This window comes from Mastigoproctus giganteus, chromosome 4, assembly GCF_048544385.1.
Source record: "Mastigoproctus giganteus isolate SK-2022 chromosome 4, ASM4854438v1, whole genome shotgun sequence".
NCBI classification, from domain to species: domain Eukaryota; kingdom Metazoa; phylum Arthropoda; class Arachnida; order Uropygi; family Thelyphonidae; genus Mastigoproctus; species Mastigoproctus giganteus.
Genome location: NC_143578.1, coordinates 110,345,445 through 110,372,557, shown reverse-complemented (window position 1 = coordinate 110,372,557; position 27,113 = coordinate 110,345,445). Strand labels below are relative to the sequence as shown.

General features: G+C 37.7%; 1 protein-coding gene across 1 annotated transcript in view; it reads right to left on the bottom strand.

Annotated features, from left to right (window-relative positions):
• Window positions 1-27,113, bottom strand: part of unc-13 (protein unc13 homolog) — a 1,321,962-nt gene that overhangs the window by 569,581 nt on the left and 725,268 nt on the right. The gene's annotated exons all lie outside the window — the stretch shown is intronic.

The window sequence follows — 27,113 nt, the reverse complement described above, 5'->3', positions numbered from 1 at the left end:
ATACTGTTGCACATGGAAGACTGCACAAATTGGAGCAGTGTGGCATTGGAGGCAAATTGGTGCTATGGATAAATGGGTGGTTGAGGGGGAGAAGACAGAGAGTGGTAATCAATGGACACTGCTCATCGTGGACTAATGTTATTAGTGGAGTCCCTCAGGGTTCAGTATTGGGTCCGTTATTGTTTTCTGTATTTATAAATGATATTGATGATGGTATATGAAGCTTAATGTCCAAGTTTGCAGACGATACGAAGGTTGGCAGGGTTATCAAGGACACTACTGACACTATGCTACTGCAACAGGATCTGGAAAGGTTGAGCAGTTGGGCTGAGAGGTGGCAAATGAAGTTTAACATTGACAAATGTAAAGTATTACATATGGGAAACAGCAACCCCAGAGCTACGTATCAACTCAGTGGTACTACACTGACAGTGGTAGAGAATGAAAGGGACCTGGGGGTGGTTGTGCAGGCAGATATGAAGTTTTCTGAGCAGTGCAGATGGGCTGCAAGAGTAGCTCATGGTGTATTGTCGATGGTATATAGGAATTTTTCTAGCAGGGATAAGGAGGTGATTATTCCCTTGTATAAGGGAATGGCTAGACCGCACCTAGAGTACTGTATACAGGTCTGGAGGCTTCATTTCAAGAAGGATGTAGAGATGCTGGAACGAGTACAGAGAAGGGCAACAAGATTAGTGAATGGAACAAAGGGGTGCTCTTATGAAGAAAGGCTTATGTTTTGCAAATTACAGTGTCTGGAGACTAGGCACCAGCGAGGTGATCTGATAGAGGTGTATAAAGCCTTGAATGGTTTGAGCATGCTCAATGCTGATGGGATTCTTCCTCTTGCTCAGAATAATCACCTGAGAGGGCATAAATTCACATTGAGGAAAGACAGATGTAGGATAGACGTGAGGAAATTTGCCTTTAGCCAGCGGGTGGTTGGTTGCTGGAATAGACTTCCATCCCTTGTCGTGGAAGTCCCTTGTCGTGGAAGTTGATAGCCTAAATAAGTTTAAGGCACAGCTGGACAAGTATTTTGAACGAACAGAGGTGTGAAGTGGAAGTGGTTATTTTTTATTTATTTATTTATTTTTTTTTTTTTTTGGCTGATGCTGCATAAGCTTGCTTTCTTGCATCAAATGCCTCTACTAATGGTAATGCTAAAGTAACCCCAGAGAAACGCACCAACTGTGTGGTAGTACACTTAAGGTGGTAGAAAATGAAAAAGACCTGGGAGTAATTGTGCAGTCAGATATGAAGTTTTCTGACAATGCAGACAGGCTGCCAGGCAGGGCATGGGGTTTTGTCAATGATATATAGGAATTTTGCTAGCAGGGAAAAGGAGGTGATTGTCCATCTGTATAAGGCAATGGTCAGGCCACACCTTGAGTACTGCATACAGGTCTGGAGGCCTCATTTTAGGAAGGATGTCGATTTGCTTAAGCGTGTACAAAGAAGGGCAATGAGATTGGTGAGGAGAATGAAGGGATCCTCTTACCAAGAGAGGCTTAAGTTCTGCAAATGGCAGTGGCAGGTGACTAGGCACCTACGTGGTAATCTGATTGAGGTGTATAAGGCCTTGAATGGGTTGAGCATGCTGAATTCTGATGGGATCCTTCCACTTATTCATATTACGAACCTGAGGGGACTTAAATTCAAATTAAGAAAAGACATGTAGAATAGATGTGCGGAAATTTGCCTTTAGCCAGCGGGTGGTTAATTGCTGAAACAAATTTCCTTCTGTCGTTGTGGAAGTTGATAGGTTAAATAAATTTAAGGAGGAACTGGACAGGCATTTGGAGGGAATGGTGGGATTTTTTTTTTTTGGCTGATTCTGCATAAGCTCATGCACTTGCTTTCTTGCATCACATGCCACTACTACTACTATTTTCTTCCTCTTCCTTCAGAAGTGAGATTTCAGTTCTTCAGAAGGTGGAGAATAGCTCCACCTTCTGAACTTTCTTCTGCAGCATCTAGATTCCTTGTACCTTCTGCTCTCTTTAAAAAATCAGTAATTTGGGTTTGTTTGCTTTTGCTTGATAAAGCTTTGTAAATTTCTTGGTATCGAACTAAACATTTTTCAAGCTCCCTTTTGAATTTTGTGCTCCTTTCAGTCAAAGAATCTGCATTCAAAAAATAAGATTCTAAATGCTTGGCTAAGTTTATGCCTTCCTGTATTATTTTTTTGTCTAAAATTTGTAACTTCAGAATTTTCAACTGTGCTATCATTCTCTGATGCTATTTTCACTAATCCACCTCGGCAATTTCTTTTTATAACAACAATTCGTAAACGTCTTCAGAAGCCCTACTGACTTAGCAAGTTCTACTATCGCACTGATTCCATTTTCTGCTGGTTCAACCATAGTACCTGAATGAACTGACTGGCTATACATTTTTCCAATATGCATTTAATGTTGACAGTTTTACTTCTTTGAGCAATAAAGCTATAATTCCGATACTGTTCACAATTGAAAAATGTTTCCATGCCTCCATTACTTCAATAGATTTGGAATCAATTGTTTCCAAAATCCATTGTAACAATTTTCTGATGGAATGAGTTTTAAAGGTAGATATAATGTCTTGATTTTATGGCTGAATTAAAGGAGTTGTATTAGGTGGTAGGAACATTGCTTCAACGTTTGGATGGCTTAAATCTTTTGGATTTTCTGGTGCATTATCCAATAGTAATAAAACTTTTAAATCTATATTTTTCCACTTTAAATAGTTTTACACAGCTAGCACAAAACAATTTAGAAACCATTCTTTAAATAAATCAGCTTTCTTGCATCAAATTGCTTTTGTGGGTAAACATATGGGTAAACTCAATTTTATTTACACATTTCATTACGTGAGGATTAGAGGATCTATAAACCACCATAGGTTTTATCATGTAATCTCCTGATGCATTACTGCAAATAAGTAATGTTACACAATCTTGTGATGCCTTGAAACCTGGTACAGCTTTCTATTTTTTGAAATAAACTTTGTTGGGCATTTTGTTCCACTAAATTCCTCTCTCTCTCTCATCGGCATTGAAAACTTGATGGGGTGTGTATCCGTGTTCTTCAATAATTTTTTGAAATTCCTTTGCATACTTCTTGACAGCTTCATTATCAACCGATGCACTTAAACCTTCAAGTCTTATGTTATGTAATGAGAAGCAGTTTTTAAATTGCTCAAACCAACCTTTACTTAACAAATTCCAGGTTAACAGAAGATTCTCCATTTTATTTTAAATGGTTATAAATGCTTAGTGCCTTTCGTTTAATTACATTTCTGTCTAATGGGATCCGTTTTTTTTACTGCTATCGTCAGTCCAAATACTGAATGCTTTTTTCATTTTCTCAATATTAGCACTTGGGAACGAGGTGTCATATTTGTGGAAATGAAAGCTCCTGTAGCAACAGGAGATCTAATTTTCTGTTCATTTTTCTTTATGGTCCAGATTATTGCTTTATTTAAATTTAAACTAATTGATATTTCTGTTCACTGACTTTTTTTTTTTTTTTTTTTGTGTAATAATTTAAAACATTAAAAATAAGCAATTAATAACAAAGAACACAGCACGCACGTTGCAATAAACACAATATGTGCAAGTGAGATACAGAGTAATGAGTTTTTGAAATTTATGTTTTTTTTATAATTGAATATTTCATGGGAGGGGAAACAATTCAACCTAATAACATGAAAATCCATAGAATTCCACCCATCAGTACTATCGCAAATGGAATGAGATCCAGTTTACTACCTGTTTAATAATTAGATTGCACCAACAGAAATTACCAATAAAACAGAAAGTGCAAATTGATTTTTGGTTAGTGACGTCCAGAAATGTGCTTTAGAAAAATACAGTATCACGAAGGTGATAACGATTAGTGAGTCAACAGCGGGGATTTACAAAAAAGAATGGAAACATTGAAAAATTACATCCAACATAATAGCCATCTTTTCCAAGCACAAAAGCTCAAAAATATGGTGTTATGCGAGGTTTCCAGCAATGCTCTAACCGTGTTAGAGCAAAACCATGTTATATTGGTACCGTGTTGTGCAAGGATTGCCACAATTTATCAATCGTGTTAGAGCAAAACCGTGTTGTAGAAGTACAGTGTTATACCTGGGTTGCCTGTACATCAAGTAATACTAAATGATAATACACAGCATCGTAATCATAAAAACTGTGTGTGTCTATCAGTGGGCATCAAACATACTTAAAAATCTGGACACATGTGGGAAGTAATAAAATCTAGTGGGCCTTCAGCCAGACATGTACTACAAAGGAACATAAATCATGATAACTCTGGGCCATTTCGTCTTGCATAACTCCTTATGCAAGACAAAATATGTATGTATCATTTGTGGTAAATGTGTTTTGTTTATTTATAGACACTTCAGTGATAAAACACATACAGAACTGCACCGAAATTGAAGTATGAAGTCAATTGAAAGGTAATAATTGGTCTACATCCATTCATGAACTTGTTACTGTACTTTTAGCTCGCATGGTGCTAGAAATTTAGAACTGGATAGTTTTTGGTCAACTATATGGGGGTCTCAATTTTTAATGATGCATTGTCACATACCTTTTGTGAAATTAAGCAGTTCATAAGATTCAACATACATTCTTCAAGTAAGGAGCATCTTGGAAGTCATAAATTTGCTTTAGCTTCAGAAATATGTACAAATTTATTTACAACTGTAAAGCTTGCTATATATCTGGAGCAAACATTAGAATAGATGAGCACTTTTTACATTTTTATTAACAAGAAGCTACTAGCCAGAATCTGGCAAATCTACTTAATACATTCATGCATATTATATTATATATAGATTCATATGATATACAGATTCAAAGTCATATGAATTACAATGTCATAAAGTAAGCAAGATTAAATGCAACAGGGCATAATATTTCTACCAATAATTTAATGTCTTCAGTAGTCCCTGTTGCCCTGTTGCATTTAATCTTACTTAAATATTATCGCATACACCTTTTGGCATCTCACATATTGTGGGATTATCTTCACAACTGGGTTGTCATGTTTCAAGGCCAACAAGCCTTGAAACGGTGCCGTCTGAGAATAAATAACAATAGTCCATTACTTATTCGAGGTAGTGCAATACATGGTAACTTGTTGCGAAGGAGGAGCACAATATGAGATACAGTTGAAGTGATATCTTTTACACTACTATCAAGTTTTTCCTTTAAGAGTTTTCTATGGTGTTTTTACACCGATATTATATAGATAATGTCATAAAGTGAAATGAACATATAACATGTCCAGGCAATAAATCACATCATATATTAGAATTAGTCAGAAATATAATAAATGAGCAGCTATTTCCAGCCAAAGCTAGATACCAATTCACCCTATATGGCCGAAAACCAGACAAATCTGATATAAAGTTTTTGTTGGCAGCTGAGATAACTTCAAATATCTAATGTTACAAATTTTGAATTGAGGTAGAAATGTAGCCACTGATAACTTCTTTACTAGTTTTGAATTGGCAAAGAAATTAGACGAAACTAAAATGGAAAGATGGAGCAATATAGTGGTGACTCCTACACATGCTCAGGCCCAAAGTGGCATGCACAGACATGCAGACATATACACCTGGTCATGTACTTGCATAAACCAAGGGTGATTCTAATCAAAAATGCTTGTCACAAAGTAAATAGTCTCTTTCATTAGGAATCCATTTGTCATTTTCTTCTCTAAATTCATCTCCACTCTCCTCTCCAGACTCATTTTTGGTAGTTTTTGAATTTTTCTAGACACTTTCAAATCGACTCCACAAATCGTTACAATTTAGTAATGCGATCAAACTATCACTGTAAAAATTGTTGGAATACTTTTCCATGTATAAAATTTCACCTAGACGAAACTGAAATGGGAAGGTGGCGCAATATAGTGGTGACTCCTACACATGCTCAGGCCCATGCACGGTGGCATGCACAGACATGCAGACATACACACCTGGCCATGTACTTGCATAAACCAGAGGGTGATTCTAATAAAAAATGCTTGTCACAAAGTGAATAAATGCAAAAACTCAATTAACTGTATAAACATTGGCTAATTTTATTGAAATTTTACAAACAGTCAAATTGATTGCTTTGGCAGTTTTAGGTATAGAGCTAAAATTTAACAAAAAAAATGTGTGCATAATTATTTGCAATTGCGCATGCTGAAAGTTAATGGAAAATTAGGAAATGTCATGGACTCACACTTCTGTAATTAAAAGGGCTGCATAACTGCAAAATTTAAAATAGGCAAATGGTCAAATTGATCACTGTGGAAATTCTAGTGTTAAAACAGTAATGAGGCCGAAGAAAAGAAGAATTGAAATCTCACAGATCATCCCATTTCACACTCCTGTAATATAATACAACATAAGGTTGAGAATGGTCACGAGGAAAAAGCTCTACAGGAGAAGAGACCATCACCACGACCACCCTACAGAGGAACTCACCTCAACTGTGTGCTTTGAAAGTCGATTGTTGGTGAGTGGTTAGGATTGTCTGGTATTTTGCCAGGTAAATGAACAATCTGTGCAAAGCCTCAGCATTCCATCCAGCTTGGTTTATGCGACTAGAAAATGGATGCCAGCTCGACTTGTGAATATTAAAGTTGTCAAGGAAAATTATCTGGTATTGCACTACTTCAAATAAATAATGCTTCTCTAGTAGAGATTTTCAGAGGATACCACCACCCAGATGATCGTTTTCGAAGCTAGTGGACTTCATCATCAGTGGGCGGGCAGGTACCCTGGTAGTGCAACATGCCAAAGGGTGTTAGTAATAATGTATTTGAAAATGAAATGCACAAGGCATAATCCTTATGGGTTTTGGTAATTAACTATATAATATTGGTGTAGATACACCATAGTTAGTCCATAAATTTGAACTATATATGTAGTGTAAAAGGCATCATTTTAATAGTATCTCATAAGGATTATGCCTTGTGCATTTCGTTTTCAAATACATTATTACCAACACCCATTTGGCAGCTCTCATAATGTGGATATAACTTCGCAACTGTGATGGCATGTTGCACTACCAGGGTACCTGCCTGCCCACTGATGATGAAGCCCACTAGCTTTGAAATGATCGTCTGGGTGGTGGTATCCTCTGAAAATAAATAACAGTAGTCTTCTCTACTAGAGGTGTTATTTATTTGAAGTAGTACAATACCAGCTATCTCGTTGTGAAGGCAACCACAATATGAGATACTATTAAACTTTAATAGTATTTCATATTGTGGTTGCCTTCACAATGAGAAGTTTAATAGTATCTCATATTGCCTTTTACACTATATACATAGTTCAAATTTATGGGTTAACTATGGTGTATCTAAACTGATATTATATAGTTAATTACCAAAACCCATAAGGATTATGCCTTGTGCATTTCGTTTTCAAATACATTAAAAAATGAAATAATGGTATATCACAAACAGAATTAAAAAAAAAAAAAAAAAAACTTTTCTAGAAATGAAAACAAGCTTGGGAACCTATCAAGTTCTGCACAGCTCTGTTTATTATAAAGAGGTGGTGTGTGTGTGCAATTGTTCCCAAGTTAAATATAAATTTTTTCTTATTTTGAATTGGTTGTCCAAAATTATAGTTAAATTATTTCAAACATCAAACCAGAATTTAAACAAAAATCACAAGAATTATCATAAAGAATTGTAAAAACTCATTTTTTTGTCTTTTTGGATGTAATTTAATACAGGTTGACCATCACTAATCCAGCCACTGGTAATCTGGTTCCACCGCTAATTTGAACATAATTTCTGTGAACGTAATTTCAAATTTCCCAGGTCGGTGCACCGACCTGCTGCTACTGTTTTGGTGGCGTTGGTTGCAGCATCTGCTGTTGGCGTGAACACGTAAACACTGGCAAGCCATGTCTACTTGTTTTTCTGCATTTATTATTATAACCTGCTCACATTTAGCCTCAGCCATGGTTCCAATGTATAAAGGAAGTGCCTCTTGTGGTGTAAAGCACAAACACCATACATTGTCCATAACAGATAAAGTTGAACTTCTGAAAAAACTCGACAGCGGTGTATCTGTGAGAAATTTAACTCTGCTTCGTTGTAAATTCCAGCAATTTCTCTCAGTTCCTCTTATGTTAGTAATTTTCTTTTAGCCATTCCTTTTTAGATTTTTTTTTTACAACATACTTGTACAAACTTGCAGAAAAACACAACACAATATGATGGATAATACAGTATGCTAACGAACTTGTTTTCACAAAATCTCTAACAATACTGACAAATTTACTGCGATGTTTGACAGTTTATTTTATCGCAATTAGTTTTATTTCAGCGCTCACCGCACGTGCAATAACCTAATCACACAGGAACTTCATATGTATGCCATAATAGTGTCACACGATGTGGCTGACATGGCTTCTCAATAAATAAAGTAATCTACTGGGCCACAGTAGGTTACTTTATTTATTGAGATACATTTATGCACCAACATCGAGCCATGATGATGAAGAGGTTGAAGAAATGTACATCAAAATTGAGAGTCTTCTAGATGAGTGGAAAACCCACTATACTATTATTGTGGGGGACTTCAATACTAAGGTTGGAAAAAGACAAAACAGCACAGAAAGGGGAACTATAGGAAATTTTGGAATTGGTGAAAGAAATGAAAGAGGTGAAAGACTTGTGGAATTTATAGAATCTCAAGGATTGTCAGTAATGAACACTTTTTTCAAGAAAAGGGTGAACAGAAAGTGGACATGGAAGAGTCCAAATGGATTAACTACTAATGAAATTGACTTCATCCTCACTAAGAGAAGATATATTTTGAATGATGTTACAGACCTGAATAATATTAGTAAATAATAAGAGGAGTTTACCTCAATATAGTATGTAAAACACTTCCGTATGATACCCTCCAGAAATTAAAACGGAAAAAAAGAAAAAATCGACAACTTACCAGTACATTAAAGTAAAATATAAATAATTAAATAATCAATTTAACATGATTCAAAATCAATTTAAAACAATTAAAAATCAAATTAACGCAATTAAAAGAATCTAACGAAAAAATTCAAAATGATTTTCCTTCCTGAAGCTGACAACGCTTTTCGACCGTATGTCGTGATCACAGGAATGATAATTACCGAATCGGGTTAAACCTGCAACTTAAATAGTGATTATATGTCTTCGTGTATGCGCGTAAAGGTCCACGCATCAGAGATCAAATATGGCCGCCGAACATTAACAGAATTCTCGTGTAATTTAATTTCAACGGTTTCTGCAATTAATAGTCGAGTATAATTACGTTGAACGTTAAGTATTTTGGCCTCGTTAAATAAAAAAGTATGTTTTTCGTTAATGGCATGAAAGGCTAATTCTGACGCTGCTGAACGAGAAGCACGAACTGAGGCCTCGTGTTGATTTACACGAATATTAAGAGAAAACCGCGTCGAACCTTGGTAAGACGAGTCGCAATCACCACAAGAAATGTTGTATACCAGATCATTAATTTGTGTTGCGAATGCGGAAAGAACCAAGCGACTGTTCAGTATAGTGTGTAACTTCCGTATAGGCCTAGCTATAATTTTAAATTCGTTATCTTTAAAGAATCTGTTAAGCTGTTTGTGCCACTGTTCAACATATGGGACAGAAATAAAGTATTTTTTGATATTACTATTGTTGATTGGTGTAGTATTTTGTATCCTATCCTTAGCTTGTACCCTAATTCGATTTACTGTGGTAATGGAATAACCCCTGTTTAAGAATCTGCTAGTTAATATTTGTATTTCTGAGTCCAAAGCAGAATCCGTCGTTGAATATTTATAGGCATTTAGAAATTGATTAAAGATAATCGATCTTTTGTAGGTGAACGGGTGATAGCTATTATAAAGTAGAAGCATACCGGTGTTTGTGGGTTTTAGATAGATGCTAAATTGTATTTTTTTTGAGACCCGGGTAAGCGTGAAATTTAGAAAGTTTAATGACTCTGTATCCATATCTTCCCTTTCCAATGTAAATTTGAGTCTAGAATGAATATTATTAAACGAATGTAAAATGTCTTGGATAGTACTACTATCAGTAATAACTAGAACAGCGTCTAAATACCTCCCATAGTATGTGATACTGGGTCGAAACGGTGCCAAATGTACATGCTCAATCGTTGAGAGATAGATCTCTGACATTAAACCACTCGGGCTCAAACCCATTGGTAATCCAAAAATTTGTTTGTACACCTTGTCTCGAAAGGTGATGTAGTTAGCCTCAACTAACGGTTTAATTAAGTGAAAAATTTCCTTAATAGGCAGCTTCGTACAATTAATCGGTGTCGAGTTTTTATTTAACATATCCCAAATAATATCTAATGTGTATTCAACGTTTACATTCGTATATAATGAGGTAACATCTAGTGAGAATAAATTGTCATTGTCGCCGAGTCTACAGTCTTTAAGATTATTAAATAATGTATCGTAGTTCTTAATCCCAAATTGTATAACCTGTCTAAAAGGTTTTTTAATGTTATATACATGTGTGGCTAAGGCTGAAAATGCCGAGTTCCTCTAGGAAACAATAGGTCGAATAGGAAATCTAGTCTTGTGTAATTTTACCTGACCGAAAAGTGCAGGAATATTGTATGTACTTCAATTCCTTCAACTGAACCATAGTATTGTAGTCGTTTTTTCGATAAGTGGTTAACGTTTTATTGTATTGATTTACCAAATTGGTAAACAGTCCTGGGTCTACTTCACGATAAGTGGAGGTATCAGACACAACTGAATCTAACTTATTAATATAATCATGTTTGTCTAGTATTACCACTGTATCTCCTTTATCTGCCCTCTGTATAATAATGTCCTTATCTTCCCGAAGTTCTCGTAAAGCTGAACTATCATGTGTATTCAATTTAGGAAGTCGCGTTTCTTTTATGTTATTTACAACTTGGTTAACTTGTTGAATAAATACATCTTTTTGTGGAACATTACGAAGTCCAAATTCAATATCAATTACGCATTGTTTTTTAGGCAGTTTTCGAGGTGGTAAATTATAATTTAATCCTTTGGATAAAAGTGAAATCTGGTCCTGCAATAGTGTACACGAGGAAAGATTTGTAACCTGTTGATATGTCGGTTCGTTAGATACTGGGTGAGGGGGTGTTCGTGAACTAGCCGACATATTCTGTGGTAGTATGTTATGTGTCTGTGGGGGGGGGATATCACCCAACTCGTATGAACCTGGTCGCAAGCCCGCAAACAATGTGTTAGAATTCGCATGAACGTATCTTGAACTATTCGATAATGTTTGCAACTTATTAACGTGTCTGTTTTTTATTTCTGAGGCCTGTGCTTCCCGTCGCAAATCTATGGAGGTATTCAATACAGACCAATCGTTCGGATGTAGATAATTTTTTAATTTATCACGAAGCTTCCTAACCTGGGAAGCTATTTTTGTTTATTCGAATATCGAGATTTTAAGGCAAGCTTAACAATATTACGCGATGTCGCCAGTGTTAGTTGTTTTATGCCTGAAATTTTTTGATTTAAATTAACCCTGGCAAACTTCGGAACGATGTTGTTTTGAAGGCAATATTTTAGGAAAGAAATATGGCAACTTTGGGCTGAGTACCTTACTGTAGATTTAATGTAATTTTGTACCAAGCCATTCAAAAAATCTCCCATAATTGTGTGCATCGATTGTATACTATTGAATAATGTACACTTGAATAATGTAAATGTTAGAAGTGATCACAGAATGGCAAGATGTACACTTGATATAGATGTAGGAAAGGAAAGGAAAAAACTGACTTGAGTAAATAATAAGAAGGTCTTTGAGATAACAGAAGAGGAGAAAAAGCAGTATATACTTGAACTGAACAAGTTTGAGCGTCTGCAGACGGCTCAGGACCAAGGTATCAATGAGAAATATTACAACTTTCTGAAAGTGATAAAGCCTACCTATAGGTAAAAAGAAATCCAAAGAAGAAAAAATCAGTCAAGAAACACTTGTCATGATGAACCAAAGACGACAAATGAAAGACGACAAGATAAACACTGACAAGTAGAAAATTGAGTATACCGAGTTATGCAAAGCCATTAGAAAGAGACTCAGAGATGACATAAGAAGATTTAACACAAGTAAAGTAGAACAGACATTAAGGGAAAACAAAGGACTTAAATCAGCAGCCATGAGCAGTAACACAGAAAGACAAATGATACTGAAACAGAAGAATAGCGATGGTGTACTTATAAATAGCAGAGAAGGCATAATTCAAATAGCAGAAGACTACTATAGAGAATTATACAAGGAGCGAGGGAATGATGCCAGCAGTGGGGAAGATGGATCGCAAATTAGCAACACATACGACATACCCGACATTCTTCCTGATGAGGTACAACATGAATTAAAGAAAATGACAAATCAGAAAGCCTCGGGGGGATGCTATTGAGGCAGTGTTAGGTGGGTCGGAAAACTGATAGCTTGGGGGGGGGGATACAAGGACTAATAGTTTAACAGTAGCCGTAGGCAGAGGTGAAGGTGATTCTTGCGCAACTTCTATTAGAATAAGTAGCGACCTGGAGCGAGGGGTGTTGGGGGTTTCAGGAACGGATGTCAAGTCATCATGAAACAGGTGGGTATATGGGATGTGTTAGAGTGGCTGGGAATAGGGATACGTGCATGTATACCAATGCTAGAAGTATAGTAAATAAATTTGATGAATTTGAAGTGTTGGTCAAGACATCAAAGGCGGATATTGTTGGGATATCAGAGACGTAGTGTCACCCAGATATAAGGAATGCCGAACTGGAATTTGGGGAGTACAATGTGTACAGAAAGGATAGACAGGATAGGAAGGGAGGAGGTGTTATGCTGTTAATAAAGAAAAATATAAAATCAAAAGAAGTGCATCCAGTTGATATAGATGAACAGTGCACTGCTGAGTCAGTTTGGTGTGACATAAGCACTGCGAAAGCAAAAATTAGAGTAGGAGTGTGTTATAGGCCCAATGACTCGAATGAGTAGAATGAACAATTGTAGAGAGAAATAGAGTGGGCTAGTAAATAGGAATGTCTTATAATGGGGGATTTTAACTTCCCAGATATTAGCATTAGCATTAGTAGAGGCATTTGATGCAAGAAAGCAAGCTTATGCAGCATCAGCCAAAAAAAAAAAAAAACCCACTTCCACTTCACCCCTCTGTTCGTTCAAAATACCTGTCCAGCTGAGCCTTAAACTTATTTAGGCTATCAACCTCCACCACAAGGGATGGAAGTCTGTTCCACCAACCAACCACCCGCTGGCTAAAGGCAAATTTCCGCACGTCTATCCTACACCTGTCTTTCCTCAATTTGAATTTATGCCCTCTCAGGTGATTTTTCTGAGCTAGAGGAAGAATCCCATCAGCATTGAGCATGCTTAAACCATTCAAGGCTTTATACACCTCTATCAGATCACCTCGCTGGTGCCTAGTCTCCAGACACTGTAATTTGCAAAACTTAAGCCTTTCTTCGTAAGAGCACCCCTTTGTTCCATTCACTAATCTTGTTGCCCTTCTCTGTACTCGTTCCAGCAGCTCTACATCCTTCTTGAAATGAGGCCTCCAGACCTGTATACAGTACTCTAGGTGTGACCTGACCATTGCCTTATACAATGGAATAATCACCTCCTTATCCCTGCTGGAAAAATTCCTGTATATCATTGACAATACTCCATGAGCTACTCTTGCAGTCCGTCTGCACTGCTCAGAGAACTTCATATCTGCCTGCACAACCACCCCCAAGTCCCTTTCATTCTCTACCACTGTTAGTGTAGTACCACAGAGTTTGTAAGATTTGAAAATCTTACAAAAAAATAAAATATTTTTTTATATAGACTTTGAAAGTTAGTTTTCCTTTGATTCTTGCCATTAATAGGATAAATGGGTAATATATGCAGTTTCAGAAATAAGAATTATTCTGGTAAGAGGTATAAAAATTAAAAGAGTAGCGGGAACGAAAACAGAGCCATTAGCTTTACTTCTGTTAAACCAGGGAACAGATGGAGGATACTATGACAAACCCAGCAGGGGGGTCCGGCGCTACAAAAACAACTTAAGGTTATGAGTGGTCACACACCGGAAACGTATTCTGTACAACACACACTAGTTTCTAAAAATAGATGCTATAGTAGCCAGTGTCACAATTTGTGGTTTTTTTTGAGTGCAATAGAGACAAGCTGTTATGAGACAGGAAGAGTTGTTTTGGAATATTCGGCCGACATCAAAGAACACATGTTAACAAGTTGAAAATAATAAAAGAGAGGGATATAGGGAATCACGTGCTAGTGCTACGGGGCAGGCTGAATTAGGCCTTCCAACAAATGAAAAGAAAGAAAAAATGAAAAAGAAAGAGTGATTGGAAGAAAACACTGTGGGAAGGCGTGGAAAACTCCTGGAGAAAATTGTGGATGGATACGGACACAAGAGAGAGAGAGAGTGGAAAAAGGAAGAGAAGGGGAGAGGAGAATTTTTTGAGCAGTGCTAGTGAAAGGGTGAGTCGGGAGGAGTTGCTTGAAAGATGATGAAGAAATAGCCGACGAAAAAAGTCGAAGTGGGGTTATCAGTAATGTAGTGAGTGAGAAATTAGGAGATGAACTGGAACAGAAGGTAGCCATCCTGACAGGAGAAATAGCAGATCCTGAAAGCGGAGTAGCAGTTGTGATGCCATATGATGATGCCCTGGAAGCTGTAAGATGATGCCCTGGAAGCTGTAAGATGTTGCCCTGGAAGCTGTAAGATGTTGCCCTGGATAGCAGAAGATAACAGCTCTGGATAAGGATAGGATAGAAGGCCCTTATGAAGACACCAGATCACAGAAATTAAGTAAGTGAAAGTTATTTTGAAATATACTGTAAGTTAAATACTAGTGAAAGGACTGTAGTGCGATAATTGGGGAATTCAATGACAAGAGAAAGTTATTTTTTGAAAATACTGTAAGTTAACTGCTAGAGAAAGGACTGTAGTGCGATAATTGGGGAAATTAATGATAAAGATAAGATTAGATGGGTGAACCAAATAGGAGTAAATTCTACTCTAAGGCAATTATGGTTGGTTTAGGCAGTAATTTGGAATAAGGAGGACAGTAATGTAGATGAGAAAGTTAACGGAAGGAATTGTAGTAAAAATAGAAATACTAAATGTGTGGAGATAAAATTTATGTATATTGCCAACCCTTAAAGGTGTGTTTGAATGTAATATTGTATTTTGGTGATCAAGTTCTGTAACTGATAATGGTTAAAGAAATATATAAGAAAGAGGAATAGGGAATTAAAGAATAAATTGGTAGTTATGATGATACATAAAAGTAATATGATCAATGATATGTTTAACTTTAATGATTAAAAAATGTTAATGACACCTATGAGGTATGATTTGATTGTGTTGTAATAGGAGCAGAAATAAGGTGAGCATATAAAGAGTGTAACTATTTAACCTGTGTATGCATAATGAGAAAGGTGAGAGGAAAAAAAAAAGTCAAGTCTGTAAAGGAGCCTGTTAGATAGGATGAGACTGGATATGTTGGAAGTACCTTGGTGTTGAAAGAGTGAAATTTTATTCTTAATGAGATTTGTTATGATTTAACTGTAAATATGCATAATAAACTTATTTTTTTTGTATAACATTTGTATAATTATTTGTTGTACTGGACACAAGCCTAACCAATGGGAATTAAACATATAAGAGTTTCTCCCCTATGAACTTAGAATTTTCTGAGAAGTAAAGTCAGATGCGCTAGTGGGGAGATATTATAAAGGGGAGTTGTTTAAACAAAAGATATAGCATAAATAAAAAATAGATAAATAATATATATAATAATAATAATAAACCCCCCCCCCCACAAGTTGATACGTTGCTCTGGGGTTGCTGTTTCCCATGTGTAGTACTTTACATTTGTCAATGTTAAACTTCATTTGCCACCTCTCAGCCCATCTGCTCAACCTTTCCAGATCCTGTTGCAGCAGCATAGTGTCAGTAGTGTCCTTGACAACCCTGCCAACCTTTGTATCGTCGGCAAACTTGGACATTAAGCTTGATATACCATCATCAATATCATTTATAAATACAGAAAACAATAATGGACCCAACACTGATCCCTGAGGGACTCCACTAATAACATTAGTCCACGATGAGCAGTGTCCATTGATTACCACTCTCTGTCTTCTCCCCCTCAACCACCCCTTTATCCATAGCAGCAATTTGCCTCCAATGTCACGCTGCTCCAATTTGTGTAGCAGTCTTCCATGTGCAACAGTATCAAAAGCCTTTCTAAGATCCAAGTATATAATATCAAAGTTATTCCCTGCATCCAGTTCTTTTGTGAGTGCATCATAGTATCCAATCAAGTTGGTCAGGCAAGACTTCCCCTTAACAAAACCATGCTGTGTCTGAGCTATAACTGAAGTCTTGTCTAAATGATCCTGCAGTGCTTCTTTAACCAGTGCCTCCATTAATTTTCCTGGAACAGAAGTTAAGCTCACAGGTCTATAATTACTTGTGTCAGCCTTTGATCCTCCTTTGTGAATTGGGGTCACATTTGCACATTTCCAGTCTGTGGGTACCTCCCCTGAGTCCAAGGAAGCTCTCATAATTATGGCTAAGGGTTCGCTTACTTCCTTTGCTGCCTCCTTTAATATAACTGGATAGATCCCATCCACCTCGGGTGCCTTTCTTGTGTTTTTCTTCAACAGTTTCTCCTCCACTTTACTCCCAGTTATTTCAAGATTCTGTAGCTTACTGCTAGAGTTGAATACACCTCTGGCATTCCCCTTGCTGAATAACTCCTCATGTGTGAATGTCGATGAAAATATTCATTTAGTTTGTTAGCTACCTGAGCAGGATCATCAACAGTTGACCCATCAATATCAAGTGGACCAATCTGATTCATCCCCTTCCTTCTAGAGTTTACATAAGTAAAGAACTCTTTGCTGTTTTTCTTTGCATCCCTTGCCAAGGATTTCTCGTAATCTGCCTTAGCCTGCCTAACCTCCTTTGTAACTTGGTTGCATATCAACTTGTATCTATCATAGGCTTCTGTGTCATGTGTTAATTTGTAAGTATCCCATGCATTTTTCTTCTCTGCCATATGCCTCATTAGTTCATCTGACATCCATTTTGGCCTAAACCTTGAACAATATTTCTTAGTTGGTATGTAAAGCCTAGTAGCTTCCAAGATAAGTTCTTTGAATGCTTCCCATTTTGAATTTGCTGTTGGTAACATCATCAGTTGGTCCCACTGTATAGAATTTAAATACTGTCTCAGTCCATCGTAGTCACCTTTACGGAAGCAATAACCCTTCCCTTTACCCCTAATGGTAGTTACCTCTTTGAGTAAATCCCACTTCAGCACACTGTGATCACTGCCACCTAGTGGTTCATTTATCTGCAGATTCTGAATGCATGAAGAATCACTGCTGATAATCAAATCAAGAGTATTACTCCCTCTAGTTGCCTCCCGAACATGCTGATGTAGAAAGCAATCATCCAATAAATCCACAAAAGCCCTGCTAGTGTGTGAGTAACCAGCCCCCAAATTCCAGTCAATATCTGGGAAATTAAAATCTCCCATTATAAGACTCTCTGATTTACTGGCCCACTCTATTTCCCTGTTCAGATCCTTATTATACTCATCAGAGTCATTAGGCCTATAGCACACTCCTACTCTCAATTTTGATCTCCCAATGCTTATGTCACACCAAACTGACTCAACACTGCACTGTCCGGGATTGTCGACTGGCTTCACTTCCTTGGTTTTTATGTGTTTCTTAACTAATAGCATAACCCCTCCCCCCCTTCCTATCCTGTCTATCCTTTCTGTAGACGTTGTACTCCCCAAATTGCAGTTCTGCATCCCTTATATCTGTGTGACACCACATCTCTGATATCCCGACAATATCTGCCTTTGATGTTTTGAGCAATACCTCAAATTCATCAAATTTATTTACTAAACTCCTAGCATTGGTGTACACGCAGGTATACCTGCACCTGTTTCTATTCTTAGCTACCCTAACACAACCCATGTGTTTACTTGTACCGCAATGGCTCCCAGCAGTCTCTGAAATACCATGCATCTTGTTTTTCAGGCTTCTGCTCATTCTAATAGAAGCAGTGCAAGAATCTCTTTCACCTCTGCCAGTGGCTACTGTCAATCTATTGGTCTTTGTCTCCCCCCCAAGCTAGCAGTTTTCCGACCCACCTAACATTGCCTCGATAGCATCAGCAAATATTCTTGCACCCTTTCTATTTAAGTGTATCCCATCCCTGTAGAAGCAATCTCTCCTGTTAACAAGTACAGTCCAGGCTGAAAAAAATTCTACCCCTTGAGCCTTGCACAATCTTTCCAGGGCCGAATTGATCGACAAGGCTCTCATCATATACTCCCTCCTATCGTGTCTGGGCAGAATTGCAGACACTTTCAAATTCAACCCTAATTCTCGGCTTTTGTTCAACAGTGACCTGTACTTGTTAAGTAATTCTGCCGGTCTCCTACTCTTAATATTATTAGTGCCAACGTGTACAACTATATCACCTTTTGTGCCCTTAAAAGATGATATTCGCTCTACAACGTCATCAACCTTTGCCCCTGTCAGACATACCCTGGTTCTGTTCCACCTATCTTTTTTACAAAGCATGTTCCCCGTTTCCCTGACAATAGAGTCACCAACAACTACTAGTTCCTTCGGGACCAGCGCATTCTGCCTTGGGGGTTGTCTCTGTGTCACGCAATGCCCAAGTGCAAGCTCTGGCGTTGATGTGGGCAGCTGAGAGCTTGATGGGCCCCTCAATTTAATTTCTTCGAGGGCATCCACCCTGTCCTTCAAGCTCTCATATAGGCCCACAAGAACGCCGAGTTGTTGCCTGATATCGATACAATCCTTGCATCGCGCACACACAAAGACATCCCCCTTGGCAGTATCATGTCCCGTACCTGATTGCTCTGCAAACATCAAGCAAACAGTGCATTTTATAAGGCTGTGAGTCAGAGGACAACTGCCCCCCTCAGTTCTGCTCTGAGCCACAGCACTTCCATTAGCTTGAGACTTTTGCTTTGCTGCTCTGGTCTGAGTCATGATTCTATTAATTTATTCATTAATTATAATTAATTATGTTATGTTATTAATTATGTTAAATATAATTAATTATATTACTTTTGTAATCTAAGTCGTTATATGTATTTATTTAAACGGACAATTTAACTGCTAACGAAGTTCAACTAACGCTATCTAATACGGTATATAACTATCGTATCACAAAGGCGGGAAAATTACGAACGTAGCGGAGTGAAACACGTGGAAACCTTTACCGATACTTTTATGCAATTACAAGGCCGAGTAAAGAATAAATACACCAAATTAATCAGAAAATCACAAAATAATGTTATACTACTAAATTTAAATCAAACGTTTTAGAAAAACAATAATTTCAAATCAATATTGACTGGAACTTGTGGGTTGGGCACTCACACACTAGTCAGACTTTTGTGGATTTATTGGATGATTGTTTTCTGCAGCAGCATATTCGAGAGGCAACCAGAGAAAGTAATACTCTTGATCTGGTTATCAGCAGTGATCATTCATGTATTAGGAATTTGCAGATTAAAGATCCACTAGGTGGCAGTGATCACAGTGTACTGACGTGGGATTTACTTAAAGATTTAATTACCATCAGGGGTAAAGGAAAGGGTTTTTGCTTCCGTAAAGGCGAGTACAGTGGTCTCCGACAGTTTTTAAATTCTGTACAGTGGGATCAACTGACGATGTTTCCAACAGTAAATTCTAAGTGGGAAGCATTCAAGGAATTAATCGGACGCTACTAAAAGTTTCATACCTATTAAGAAATATTGTTCAAGGTTTAGGCCTAAATGGTTGTCAAATGAACTAATGAGACTCGTAACAGAGAAGAAAAATGCATGGGATGCATATAAATTATCAAGCGACTCAGAAGCCTATGGAAGATATAAGTTAATCTGTAATCAGGTCACAAAGGAGGTTTGGCAGGCGAAGGCAGATTACGAGAAATCCTTGGCAAAAGATGCTAAGAAAAACAGCAAGGATTTCTTTACTTATATAAACTCTAAAAGGAAGTGGATGAATCTGATTGGTCCACTTGACATCGATGGTTCGACTGTTGATGATCCTGCTCAGATAGCAAACAAACTGAATGAGTATTTTGGATCTACATTCACACGTGAGGAATTATTAAGGTTTGAAAATGGCAGAAGGTTATCAAATTGTAGCAGGGTGCTTAATGATCTTGTAATAACTCAGAGCAAAGTGGAAGAGAAATTGTTGAAGTTAAACGTAAGAAAAGCACCTGGGGTGGATGGGATCTATCCAGTTATATTAAAAGAGGCAGCAAGGCAACTAAGCAAACCCTTAGCCATAATTATGAGAGCATCCTTGGACTCAGGGGAGGTTTCCACGGACTGGAGATGTGCAAATGTATCCCTAATTCACAAAGGGGGATCGAAGGGTGACACGAATAATTACAGACCAGTTAGTTTAACTTCTGTTCCGGGTAAAATAATGGAGTCGCTGGTTAAAGATGCATTGCAGGATTATCTAGACAAGACTGCAGCAATAATTCAGACACAGCATGGGTTTGTTAAGGGAAAGTCTTGTCTGACAAATTTGATAGGATATTATGATGTGGTTACAAAGGAACTGGATGCAAAAAACAATTTTGATATCATATATTTGGATTTCAGGAAAGCTTTTGACACTGTTGCGCATGGAAGACTATTGTACAAATTGGAGCAGAATGGTATTAAGGGTAAGTTGCTACAATGGATAAAAGGATGGTTAAGTGCAAGAAGACAGAGGGTGGTAATCAATGGGTGCTGCTCTTCTTGGACTAATGTTATTAGTGGAGTCCCACAGGGTTCGGTGTTAGGTCACTGTTGTTTTGTATATTTATCAATGATATTGATGAAGGTATATCAGGCTTAATGTCGAAGTTTGCAGATGATACAACGGTTGGCAGGGTTGTTAATGACAGTAATGGCAGTCTGCTACTGCAACAGGATCTAGATAATTTGGGCAGATGGGTTAAGAAGTGGCAACTGAACTTTAACCTTGACAAATGCAAAGTACTGCATATGGGTAGAAATAACCCCAGAGAAACGTACCAACTGTGTGGTACTACACTTAAGATGGTAGAAAATGAAAAAGACCTGGGAGTAATTGTGCAGTCAGATATAAAGTTCTCTGAGCAATGCAGACAGGCTGCCAGGGCAGGTCATGGGGTTTTGTCAATGATATATAGGAATTTTGCTAGCAGGGAAAACGAGGTGATTATCCCTCTGTATAAGGCAATGGTCAGGCCACGCCTTGAGTACTGTGTACAGGTCTGGAGACCTCATTTTAGGAAGGATGTAGATTTACTTGAGCGGGTACAGAGAAGGGCAACAAGATTGGTGAGGGGAATGAAGGGATCCTCTTACCAAGAGAGGCTTAAGTTCTGCAAATTGCAGTGGCTGGAGACTAGGCACCTGCGTGGTGATCTGATTGAGGTATATAAGGCCTTGAATGGATTGAGAACGCTGAATTCTGATGGGATCCTTCCACTTGTTCAGATTACGAACCTAATGGGGCATAAATTCAAATTAAGAAAAGATAGATGTAGAATAGATGTGCAGAAATTTGCCTTTAGCCAGCGGGTGGTTAATTGCTGGAACAAACTTCCATCTGTCGTTGTGGAAATTGATAGCTTGAATAAATTTAAGGAGGAACTGGACAGGCATTTGGAGGGAATGGTGTGATTTTTTTTTTTTTTTTTGGCTGATGCTGCATAAGCTCATACATTTGCTTTCTTGCATCACATGCCACTACTACTACTACTACTATAAAACAAAAACTGGCAAGCCTCTTCACAAAGTGCATTAGAAAAAAGTGTGACGCCTAAGCAGTGGAATAATGCAATCATAGTTTTGCTGCATAACAAAGGAGATAAATCGGAAATTGGAAATTATGGATCAATTAGCTTGTTATCCCACATCTACAAGTTGTTCACAAGGGTCATTACTAACAGATTAGAAAGAATACTTGATGAGAATCAACCGAAAGAGCAAGCTGGCTTTAGGACAGACAGGATTCTCAACTATGGATCGCCTTCACGTAATATCACAGCTAATGGAGAAAGCAAATGAATATAAAACACCATCATGCCTGGCATTTTTGGATTATGAAAAGGCATTTGACTCCATACAGCATAAGGCAATGTTTCGGGCACTGGAAAGACAAGGCATAGATACCCCATATATTATGATTTTGAAGAAAATATATGAGAGTGCTACCTCCTTGATTAGACTAGACAGTAGGAAATTTGAAATCGAGAAAGGAGTTCAATAAGGAGACACAATATCTCCGAAGCTGTTTACTGCTGCCCTTGAGGAAGCTTTCAGAAGATTAGACTGGTCGCAGAAAGGAGTCAATGTGAACAGAGAGTACCTAAACCATTTACGATTTGCAGATGACATTGTGGTCATAAGCCACGATCCCAAAGAATTAGAGGAAAATCTTAATCAGTTATGCACAGTTAGTAAGGATTTTGGACTAAAGATGAATATAGCTAAAACAAAAGTAATGATGAACAAGTATGCCACAGAAAGGGAAATAATGATTGAAGGAGCAGTAATTGAAAAGGTGGAATCATATACTTATCTGGGACAAGTTATTAGCTGTATTAATGATAAATGGCTGGAAGTCAAGAGAAGAATAAATTTTGGATGGATAGAATTCAGGAAATATAGTCACATGCTGAAGAGCAATATCCCAGTTTGTCTGAAATGTAAAATAATGAACCAATGTATACTCCCCACCATGACTTCTGGAAGTGAAACTTGGGCACTCACCAAAAGAATGGAAAAGAAGCTGAGAACTACACAGCGTAGAATGGAACTAATTATATAGGGAATCAGACTGTTAGATAGGAAGAGAAACACATGGATTAGGCAGCAAACTCAAGTAAAGGACATTCTTATCAAAACTAAAGAACTAAAATGGTCTTGGGCAGAACACATAGCTCGAAGACATGATGACAGAAAATTAAATGAACATACAAAAATAACAGAATGGTACCCAAGAGGAGCTAGAAGAAAACCTAGAAGACAATGGCGGAGATGGATAGATGAAATTCCTGAGTTTGTGGGTAGTAAATGGATGGCCATTGCACAAAACAGAATGAACTAGAAAGTTGCTGGAGAGGCCTTCATCCTGCAGTGGATTAAAAATGACTGATGATGTTGATGATTGGGCCACATATATGTGACATAAAAAAAGACACTTTTTTTTTTTGATATTTTAAGTGAAAAACGACAACACTGACATTACAATATTTATTTTAGAATTATTAATCAAATTATTTGCTAAATATTTTTTGGCCTCTGGGGAATTTTTTTCTTAGACTAGCTTGGCAGTCAATGTGTTAAAGGTAAGATAAGGTGGATAACTGTTGGGTAAACTGTATTTGATAAAATAACCCCAGTGATCCGGCAAACTCACTAATCCGCCACCCCACAGGTCCCAACGCTGCCGGATTAGTGATGGTCAACCTGTACTATCATTTATTTCAATTATATTTCATTAATGCTTTTATCTCCATTTCAGAGAATTTTGGTTTTTGTATGCCAAAATAAAACCACAATACACAAGAAGCATGATCTTCCCTTTCTGCTCCTCTTCCTCCTTCCCTTGTTTTAAAATTATTTTCATTTTGTTATCTATAACAAACTGTGTCTATAATTACAGTTGGGTCTCCATATTTGCAGAGGTTATGTGTCAACACTTTCCACAAAAAATTGAAATTCTGTGTGCAAAAATCTGTACACTTGCCCAAATAGTCCCAGTTGTTTTCTACGTATGCCTAAACACTTATGCAACCATTTACAATTAACTGAAAAATGTTTATATGTGTTTCAAAGGTTTTAATTGTCTTTTACAATAATGAGTAACACTTTAAGACCCATGTTTCAAAAATACTATATCAAAACTGTATTACATAGTTAAGAACAAGGCATGGACCAGGGTATTCACCACACCATTCAGTACTCCTCAGTAGTAGGGGTCTCAGAGACCAGAGAAGAAGCAGGGTTGGCTGATGTTCAGACTACCGGTTTGGGAGTACTAGGAGTTTTAGGCATCAATGTAGAAGTTGTCCTTTTCAGGAACATTGTGATAGGAAGCTGCTGCTGCTTCTTTTGTTTGAGCTCGTTGAGCATGGCTGTGTATGGTATTAAAATATGGCCGACGCTTTGCTAGAAATTCATTGCACGAATCATGTTTTCGTTGTATTCGTAGAAGAAGTCCGCAAGGTGTTCAGCGTCACACATTGCCTGACCTAGGTTTTCCAAGTTGAACTTCTTCTCTTGGCGTGGTTGTTTCTCAACCTCGTCCTCAGAGTTGGAACAAACAAAAGCCTCAAGTACATCATCCTTTAGTGTTGCTGCCTGTCCATCAATTAAAGTCCTCCTCCTCCTCTAAGTCCTTGAAACCTATGCCCCCTATTCTCCTGGCCAACTCCTTTATTTCTGTGATGGTTTTCTTGCACTGTTCATCTGGAATGATTCATAGTTCATCTGGACTGAAGTTATGCACAATCTCGGGCCACAAGTTCTTCCAACAGGCATTTACAGACTTATCCTTGATGTTTTCTAGTGTGTGTTTTATTAGGAAGAGACAGCCAGCTATGGTGAAGTCCTTCCAAAACTGAATAATGTTAAGGTTGTCATTGCTTTTCATGGCCTCAATGATTTTATCTATACACCTCTTCATGTAACTGGCCTTGAAGGCCTTGATTACCCCTGGTTGAGCAACTTGATAAGGGAGGTAGTGTTATGAGGTGAAAAGACCAACTCTATGTCTTCATTTGCATAGTCTTGTGAATCACTTGGGTGTCCTGGGACATTCTCCAGCACAAGGAGGACTTTAAATGGAAGCTCTTTTTCCTCCAAGTATTCCTTGACTTCGGGGATGAAGCAGTGGTGGAACCAGTTCAGGAAGAGGTTCTTCATCGTCCAGGCTTTTGCATTCCACATCTAGTACAGAGGCAGTATATTCTTGTTACATCCTCTAAAAGCTCTTGGGTCCTGCAAGCGGAAAATTAGGCCAGTCTTTGTCATATGGCCTGCTTCATTGCTGCAAACTACCAACGTAACCTGATCCCATGCTGCCTTAAATCCTGGGGCCTTCTTCTCTTTGACAGTTATATAGGCATTTCCAGAATAATGCTGTCCCATTGGCAATGAAACCTGTTCAGGTTCAAATCCCTTCTCCTTGATGAGCTTCTTGAGTTGCGCTTTACAAATCTGTTGTAAAGAACAGTTTTAAGCAGGCCTTAGTGGAAATCATACCAATGTTCACAGGCAAGTTTTTCTTGTGCTGGTCTTTGATCCAAATGGACAGTGCATTATCCATTTTTAACATCACTTTATAATGTACATAAGGCATGTATTTAGCAATAAGAATTCCACCAGTTTGCACTGCTTCTATGATTCTTGTTTCCTTATGTATCGTACGGTACTTTTGTTGAGACCAAACATGCGGCATATGGCTGCATATGTGAGCCTCTCGATATTTATCTAGAATCCGTACTTTCTTGGCTCTTTTAGGCTATTGTCTGTTGTTGTTGTTGTTGATTTGGTTTTTAGGAGCATTAGCAACTAAGGCCATATTGCTCCGGGAATATGCGGTAGTCACTCCCTGACCTTTCCGCATCCTCCGAATTTGGTGGTGACGGGCTCGAACCCCGGTCTAATCAAGAAGCGTGTGCTACGCACTGTTGCTCCTTCCCACCTGGCTATGGAGGCGCCCGGCTATTGTCTGTCACTAGATGCACTTCGTTTAGAACTCTTGGGTATTCACATAAGCACAAGTAGTATTTTAAGCACAAGCAGCCTAACACAACACACAAAGGTCACAAACTGTCCTACTCAAATAATGCTCACTGCGAGACTGAAACCAAAACTATTACATTAGGGTCACCCAGTAATTACTTACATATACCCATGTGTACTTTGTCTGTAAATTGTGTAGTTCTCTGGTCAATTTGCCTGTTTTACTGGACAAAAAAACCCATTTCTCGGTGAGGGAACCTTGCTATCTATTCCTGAGACCAATTAACTCAGCCTTGGAGTGAACAAAGCCCATAAAAAGTTCCTAGTGTAATCATCGGGATTTGAACCTGGGTCTTTTCCAGCTGGTGCGGGGAGGACGATGAAGGCACTACTGTGCTACCAGTGCAGACACTGTGAGACTGAAGACGCATGTGCCTCACCATTAGTCAGGATGACTGCAGTGAGCAGCAGCCATTTTAGTTTGATAAATTTCATAACTGCCAATGAAAACACGAATCCGTAAACACACATCCCACAAATACAGAGACCCAACTGTAATTAGAAATATAGATAATAGGTGGTAGGACTTGCTGGGATATTTCAACACAATCTGTATGTAAACATACATTATTTGAAATGCACTTGAAAAATGTATATATGTTATATATATATAGAGGGAGGTGGATACAATAATGGAAACACCTGTGATAAGAGTTACAGGTATGCATTAATTTTGAAATAATTTAACTTTGCAACAGTCAAACAGCTACTATAATAGACAGAAAAATTATAATGTGCAGAACTTGACAGGGTCCGAAGTTTGTTTTCATTTCTGCAAAAAGTTTTCACTTCACTTTTTTTATTCTGTTTGTGGTATAACAGTTTCTTCTTTTTTAATAGATTTATACTATTTTTTATATTTGTTTTTTTTTAATTTTTAATAAAAAAAATGAATTTTTAAAAATGTTTTGATTTTTATACATTATTTAAAAAAAAAAAACTTTAATTCTGCTGTAAATGGGCCACTGTTTGCATTTACAACAGCTTGTGTTCTACAGGAACAGATTCAAAGAAATCTTGAACTGTCTAAAGCTTAAACTTCAAGCTCTTTGACTGTTGGAGCAAAGCACACTGTAGCAGGAGTGTTGTGGCTTGGAGGGGATGAAGGTGGTGATTCTTCAACACATCACAGCCTAATCAAATGTAAAACTTGTGAAATGTTTTGCAGACCATTCTGGAACAGGACATGATTAAG